The sequence below is a fragment of the Alosa pseudoharengus genome, unplaced genomic scaffold (assembly GCF_046254945.1).
Source record: "Alosa pseudoharengus isolate Yale_2024_CS ecotype anadromous, Long Island Sound unplaced genomic scaffold, YU_APseudo_1.1 YU_APseudo_1.1_scf_4, whole genome shotgun sequence".
Lineage (NCBI taxonomy): Eukaryota > Metazoa > Chordata > Actinopteri > Clupeiformes > Clupeidae > Alosa > Alosa pseudoharengus.
The window spans coordinates 26,618,239-26,626,526 of NW_027468774.1; the positions used below are offsets into that span (position 1 = coordinate 26,618,239).

Below are 8,288 nucleotides of genomic sequence, written 5' to 3' on the forward strand. Positions count from 1 at the left end.
TAATGGTTTGTGTATGATTTAATAACTTTTGTTGGTCAACATCTGTCAAAAAATGCTCTCTGAACGGCCATTTCTAAAGATTTCTTGTGCATCAAAATTCCCACCGCACCTAAGATAAGTGAAATTGGGTTTATTTCAGCACAACACACTTCTGTGCATCATATTCAATCAAAATATGGATGTTTTAATGATTTGTGTATGATTTAAGAACTTTGTTGGTCAACATCTGTCAAAACAATGCTCTCTGAACGGCCATTTCTTAAGATTTCTTGTGCATCAAAAGTCTCACAGCACCTAAGATAAGTGAAATTGGGTTTATTTCAGCACAACACACATCTGTGTATCAAGATCAATCAAAATCTGTAAGTTTGTGATTGCTTTAAACAGGGGGTTGTCCAATACACATAAAACAAACAGCAAAGGTATGCTAATACAAAGCAGCACTACAGGCACTAAATAATAATTTACATTTGATCAGATTCACCTTTATTGTCATTGTGCAGAGTAAAAGTACAGAGTTCCCACTCTAAGTCAAATGTAAAATTCTATGACTTTTCCCTGACAAAACACCTGAATTTCCATGACTTACAATATACCGACCAATGATTTCAGAGCACCCGCATCAAGAGTCTTTTACTTTTTTAGAGCGAGAGATGAATAAATAGGCATTGGCAGTTGGGCTACTCAAGCAAGCTGTAAAGCTAATAACCAGATATACACCAATACTGTGTGGAAATATGCATTTTGGCTAGTACATCATAAACCACTACGACAAAATTCCCTGATATTCCATGACCTTGCCCCCAAAATGATAAAAATTCCCTGACTTTCCATGTCTGGAATAGACTTTCTAAAATTCCATGATATTCCAGAAATTCTATGACCCGTGGGAACCCTGTACAAAGCAAAAGTGCAATGTGATATACAAAGTATAGACAGATGGTGCATAGGCAGGACAAGAAATACTGTATAGTGTCGTGTAGACAGTAATATGCAGTTGGTTTACAGAAAGTGGTTTAGAGTAATATAAATTAGATATAAATATGGGCAGTGTATTAACAGAACATATGAGAAAAACAGAATAAATATGGATATTCAGTATGAACCATATAGACAGATATGTGCAGTGTGGTAACAGTACCATTGTAGTGCAGAAACAGTAACATTATAAGAGTAGTAAGAAGTGTATGTTCAGGATGGATAGCATGAAGAGAAGTAGAATATGGTTATGTATAATTGTAATTACAGTATGTGCATTTGTAAGTAAATAACACTATGGTTGGAATAGGGTATTTGGGGGCTTAGTTGATTGGTTGTCACCGGGATACAGAGCTACAGTCCAGTCGGGTGACAGCCACAGAAAAGAAGCTTCCTCTGAACCTGCTGGTTCGGGTGCAGAGAGACCTGTAAATAATAATAATAATAATAATAATAATAAAGACAATAATATTTTTCAAGACCATAGAGAATGCTGTTGCAGTACTCCAGTCTTGAGGCGATGAGGGCATGGACGAGAATGATGCATTGTTGAGCCGTCTGGTTACAGTAACACAAGACCCATCCTGTCAGACTAGGCCAGAAGTCCCGTCACCGGAATGATGTAGAGGACTTTGAGACAGTCATGTGGCGCCTATGACCAATGGTCACAATACAGAGGACACCTGTCCAGTCAATGAGCAGTGCTTGACAAACATCATGTGTAGAAGACCCATTTTGCAAAACGATGTAGACACCCATCTATTCTCAGGAGCAGTCCTTCTATAACGGGCAGCAACAACTGCAGAAAAATCCCCGGGCTTTGCCTTGCTCCTTCCTGGCCTGTGCCTTGCTCCTTCCTGGCATGTCTTTCTGCTTTGGTGATGAGCCTGATAACAGCTGACAACCTGGAAATTAGAAATAGAGATAAAACAAGTGTACAAAGAAAGAAACTACAATCTCAGTGTTTCTCTTGACATGTTCAAACATACTGATGACTATAAAGTCCACTTATAAAATGCAGGTCTATGCCTTTAATATAGTGCGCAAAAGTATTTAAAGAGGGTGGACCAAGTCCTAGTATGGTTTAGGTGGTTGAATCAGCTGTCCCTTAATAGTGTACGCCAAATTGTATTAACTGAACAATTTGTTTCTCAATCTACAATATGGGCCTATGTATGCTTTATGATATGCCAGAGTAAGTAGGAAGGTGGGAAATGTCTTAATTAATATTAATTGACATCTAGAGGCTATGGGTTTTCACAAAATATGTGGTTTAGGTGGTCAATTCAGCTGTCCCTTAATACACTAGCACATGGCCCACCTTCCTGCAAACGTTGGAGGACATAAATGAATACATGGCACTATTTTGTATATTGGCAAATGAATGGGGTATATGATAGGTTTTGAGCTCCAACATAAAGGCAAAGCAGTTTCAGCCATGCAAACCATATATTTTCTTAAAGCTTGTCACTTATACATGTGAGTTAACATAATACATTAGCACATGGTCCACCTTCCTGCAAACGCCTTATGATGCACCAAAGTCAGTAGGAAGGTGGGACATGTCTTAATGTATATTAATTGACATCTAGAGGCTATAGGCTTTCAGAAAATATATGATTAAGGTGGTCAATTCAGCTGTCCCTTAATAGTATAGCCCGAGATGTATCCGCTGTATAATGCGTTTCTCGATCTACAATATGGGCCTATGTACACCTTATGATATGTCAAAGTCAGTAGGAAGGTGGGACATGTCTTAATATATATTAATTGACATCTAGAGGCTATAGGCTTTCAGAAAATATATGCTTTAGGTGGTCAACTAAGCTGTCCCTTAATAGTACAGCCCAAGATGTATCAGCTGTACAATGCATTTCTCGATCTACAATATGGGCCTATGTACGCCTTATGATGCACCAAAGTCAGTAGGAAGGTGGGACATGTCTTAATGTATATTAATTGACACCTAGAGGCTATTTGCTTTCAGAAAATATATGGTTTAGGTGGTCAATTCAGCTGTCCCTTAATGGTATAGCCCAAAATGTATCAGCTGTACAATGCGTTTCTCGATCTACAATATGGGCCTATGTACGCCTTATGATGCACCAAAGTCAGTAAGAAGGTGGAGCATGTCTTAATGTATATTAATTGACATCTAGAGGCTATAGGCTTTCAGAAAATATATGGTTTAGGTGGTCAATTCAGCTGTCCTTTAATGGTATAGCCCAAGATGTATCCGCTGTACAATGCGTTTCTCGATCTACAATATGGGCCTATGTACGCCTTATGATGCACCAAAGTCAGTAGGAAGGTGGGACATGTCTTAATGTATATTAATTGACTTCTAGAGGCTATTTGCTTTCAGAAAATATATGGTTTAGGTGGTCAATTCAGCTGTCCCTTAATAGTATAGCCCAAGATGTATCAGTTGTACAGTCGGTTTCTCGATCTACAATATGGGCCTATATTCAGCACAGCGACAACCATATCTAGCAAAATCACAGTAAAAGTAATGTAAAAGTGACGTAAAATACCTGCCAATTGTCCTCTGTATCCACCGCTGCAGTAGACCATGATGTGAGGATGCACTCCATAACACAGCTGTTAATGGAAGCAAGGACTGAGGTGTCAAGGCCATCATGCTTCAGCCTCTTCAGGAAGTAGACAAATGAGTAGCCAAACAAGGACAAACAAGGCCTTGCTTACATGCTGGCTGTCTTGTAGTTTGACACCACTCTCCTTTCTGTGAGTGTTCTGTTAGAGTCATATAATGAAGTGCAACCCATACATCAGGATAGGAGCAAGGATCTGTGAAAACATAAGTAGAGGGGAGAAAAAAAAGACATAAAAATATGTCGAGAAAACATTGCAGGACCATCCCTAAACAACACATCAGGACACCTTTCTTTCCTTTTTCATTTGATCACTACTGCAATTCATAGACATATGTTGTATACAGGTGAGACAAGGGTAAAACTGATGTGGGTATTTATTCTATTATAGAATAGGCTACTAAAATATAACTCCACAACTTCAAGTGTCAAGACTGTAGTTTTGGAGGAGTATTTGTAGTTCTTATGCAGGAAAATCAGTATAGGCTACTTTGGACATTAAAAGCTGCATGCACTACGTAGTACACACATGCGTACAATGCATTATTTTGGAGATAGAAATGTTGTTGTACTGCTTTGTTTTTCAGAAAAACGGTAGAAGCCTATAACAGAATTTTTTGTCACATGAATTACCCAGACCCAAAGAAACAAATAGCTTATTATGTGAAACTGACCTGCTTATAATTTAATGTCAAACACCATCTCAACTAATTGAAAAGCAGGATTGCATCACCATCGCACTCATTCCGATAATTTAACCATAACGTGGAGAGCATGCTACTTTTTTGTTGTGTTACCTGGTATTTCTCTTTGTCAGTGACAAAAAAAAACAAGATAGTTAACATGGCCAGCAATGTTGAGGGGAAAAAACTAGACAGTATTGCTACGACCTGTGAAAGAAGGGTGTTGAAGAAAGGTCATGCAATTAATAGAGATATGTCACATCCCATACACCAGGCATATGAGGTGTTGCCATCAGGGAAGTTCAGGCTACCTTCTTTCCAAACAAATTGAGCCAGTAGGTAATTCATTCCAACTAGCATTACATTGTTGAACAAGACGTTACCTGCAGGACCATGCACTTTTTTTCCAGCTGGACTATCACAGTATGCACAACTGCACTTTATCATTCTATACATGTGTAGTGGAGTCTATGCCTTCTGTCCTGAGGCCGTATTCACAAAGCCTTTTATCTTACCACTAGGAGTACTCCTAAATCGCACTAAAAGATTTTAGCTAGGAGTTTTCTCTTAAAAGTTATTCACAAAGCCTTTCAGACCTACTCTTAGTAAGGAAAAATGGCAACTCCTAAACTAAGAGTGAGTCTTCGTTGCTATGGATGACGTCATTACTCATGCACGAGCTTGACTGAAGTGACCACCTTGATTGGCTGATGATTGTAACGCGGGAATGATTCCAAACACCTCCCTTACGATGATGAGTGACAGGTGACAGGTCTGAGAATGCGTGCGCTACACAAGTAGCTCGAAGGACGGAAGATGATGAATAATTGAATAAAAAGGCCTAGCCTAAATGAATAAAGAGTAAGGCAAAACAAATAGCCTACAGTAGTAGCCTAATGAAACATACGGACTGATGCAGTATCTTTTGCAACATTATTGAATGTCACATATGCCTACGTTTGCAAAGAAGAGACCATTTTAATTTGATTCACAATGAAACGTTACATTTAATTTACATGTTAACAATGAGTAGTTTTGGTTGTTGTTGGTGGCGTTATTGCATCCCTTTTATGAATGCAAAATTGTTCCCTCGCGATTGGAAGCTCCTGTTGCCGCATAGGCGACGCATTTCAAAACATCGCAACGTGAAATGCCACAAAAAGCTGTTTGTGAATAGGTCTTAGTGAGTTAGGAGTCCTCTTGACTACTTTTAAGCTGTCCCAGACTTAGGTGCTACTTTTAGGTCTAAAATGCTTTGTGAATTACTTTTAGTGAAAAAAATTAGGAGTCCTAAAGTTAGGAGTGACACGCCCATTATTTTTAGGAGTTGCTCCTAAATTCGCCACTTAGGAGCTACTTTTAGCCTTAAAATTCTTTGTGAATACGGCCCCAGATGTTGTGTATGTGTGGGGGTGTGGTAGGGTGGGGGCGGTTGGGGTGAGGGAAATTCTGGTCTATATTCCGTCTTGTATTCAGTCTTGTCTAACTGTCTACTGTATGGCGCAGAACAATTTTCCGAAAGGACAAATAATAAATCTATCTATCTATCTATCTATCTATTATTTTAGAAGATTTTGGTTTGACTTTGGTTTGAACACCTTTCTACGAAAATCAAGCTTGGGATAAAGTAATTATACACTACTCACCCTGGGGCTCATATAGGGTTTTTCCTCTAGACCCTGCAAGTGGCAATAAAGACAATTTAGACCACCATGGCGTAAAGTATATAAGCATGCTTAAAATGCAACAAGTACAAAAAAATCATATACAGACACAAACACAATCATACACAATCAGATTTTTATGCCTGTTGGACAATTCAACCATCCACACTCATCCCTCTCCTCTCAAGGGACATATGTATCTCTTTGCATTCAACGTAGTTTTCAACAACAACAATAACAAACAGCAACAAAGCTTTTCTACATATGGGTGTAGAATTTTTGATAACATATGGCTCCTTTTATCCTTTTATCCTAAAGAATGTCTAATACATACCGACTGGCTCATCAAAACAGGAAAGGCTATCCAGACCAAGTCCATGTAGATCCTTCACAGTTGAAAATGAAGAGGCCTTATCTGAAAAAGATCAATAGAAACCTTACTCTAAATACCCATCCAAGAACAATTACTATGTGTTCTCCTTTTCTTCAGTAGCAAATACACTGCCCATGAATCAGAAATATATTGGTGTCCCAATATAATGTTTACTCATAACAGCTGGCAATAGTGATTGCATGCAGATAAGTAACCGTGCAGCAAGATTGTGTCAGCTTAATGTTACAGTTTGTGGCATGGGACAGTTAGGAAACAGTAGGTGAGTGGCGTGGGTCAGCATAGGAGACGGTAGACGAATGGTGCTGGACAGTAGGCAAGAGGCAAAATATAGTAGGCGAGTGGCGCAGGACAGTAAAGGAGACAGTAGGAGAGTGGCATGGAACAATAGGAAACAGACACGTCACCAACAACAGTGCGAGTGGCCTACTGTAATTACTGCTATTATCATTATTACTGTATGTATTACTATCAATTTGTTTTGTTATTTTGTTATAGGCTAGACACACATTCCATATTCACTGTATAGGCTATTTCTGTCTCTGTACACATGTCATCTGGAAAACTTGCCTATTTATCTAACTACACTTCTGGTTGGATGTCAACTGCATTTCATTGGCTCTGTACCTGTAGCCTACTCTTTTAAATTACAATAAAGTTGAATCTAATCTAAATCTAGCCTAATCTAATATCTATATTATTATCTAATATAATACTACACACATTGCAATTCTCTATTGAATTAAACCCCTCTCTTAATCAGGTTAAAGAAATACAATATTATATTATAATATAAGTGAATATCTAACATCTGGAGAACTGCTGTATCAGAATACAATTGTTTTATACCTGATATGTGGCCTATAACAATGCGCGTTTTCCCAACGAAATCTATTCACGTTCATCATGATTATCGATTATACATGCCTGGCTGATAGGCCCAGCTGTTAGCTGTAGCCCACACTAACAATATTACGCTAATTTACACAGACAACAGCTGTTTTACAGATTAATGTAACATTACATCATGCACGTTAGCTAAATTATAAGTTGTGCAAGCCTACTCTGAATTCACAGTATTGCCCATGCATAGGCTACTATTTCATGTTAAATCAACTTTAAAATGTTTTGCTCAATTGCTAGCAAAATAATCATGCTAGCGGCAGTAGCAAGGCTCACCTCATTTCCCATTTGGATTCTTCTTTTTTCTCCGTCCCTGCTCGGTTATTGTTTCTGGATTCTGGGGTTCAGGCTTCTCAAACTGCTAGCCAGAAGGTGGCTCCTTCTAATCCACAACTCAAAACAGGCTTAAGAGTGTGAAACTGCACGTCAAAAGCATCAAATAACATTCTCCCCATTTTGTGAGGTCAGGCTTTTTTGACAGATGACGTGGTTCTGTTGGCTCGTTGAAAGCGAAATACAACGTGATAGTAACACGATAATTACGTTTTGCTCAACACGTTTTTTAACAAGGAAACGTGTTACACAACACGTCCCAATAGATTAATTAACGTGACAGTGACACGTTCAGACGTGAGACTGGGTTGGTTGGTAAGATGGATATCCTATCCAACACTTTCAGACTGCCTGTGAAAAGGTAGCCCCCTCCTTTTCACTAATCTGCCTGACCCTTTCCGCAACATGTAAACTGACTATTTTTCTCCTACACACACAAACATGGAAACACACTTACACGCACACAGGCACTAGCTAACTATTACAATGCAAACACAAACAAACACTGAATAGCTTGCCTTCACTTTCTGGTCCCGCACAACTATCTTTCCCCCAAGGAACAATAGAACCCTGTAATTGCGTAATTTGTTCCCTGATTGGGTAAGGGAAAGTGGCAGATTGTATATTTATTATTTTGTGTTCCAATGATGTGATTAGTATGTATTTATAATTTTATACTGTCATTATTGTCAATGGTGAAATGTATGTTAATGTATGTTTCAAT

The 8,288-nt window shown here is 38.6% G+C and overlaps 1 long non-coding RNA gene across 1 annotated transcript; it reads right to left on the bottom strand.

Moving 5' to 3' along the window:
* Positions 1 to 1,287: 1,287 nt before the first annotated feature.
* Positions 1,288 to 7,870, bottom strand: LOC143102199 (uncharacterized). Its single transcript, XR_012982558.1, has 5 exons — positions 7,508 to 7,870; positions 6,272 to 6,352; positions 5,920 to 5,952; positions 3,513 to 3,786; positions 1,288 to 1,883 (listed from the first exon to the last, which is right to left on the bottom strand). It is a non-coding gene; the product is annotated as an uncharacterized LOC143102199 (long non-coding RNA).
* Between the last annotated feature and the right edge of the window lie 418 nt (positions 7,871 to 8,288).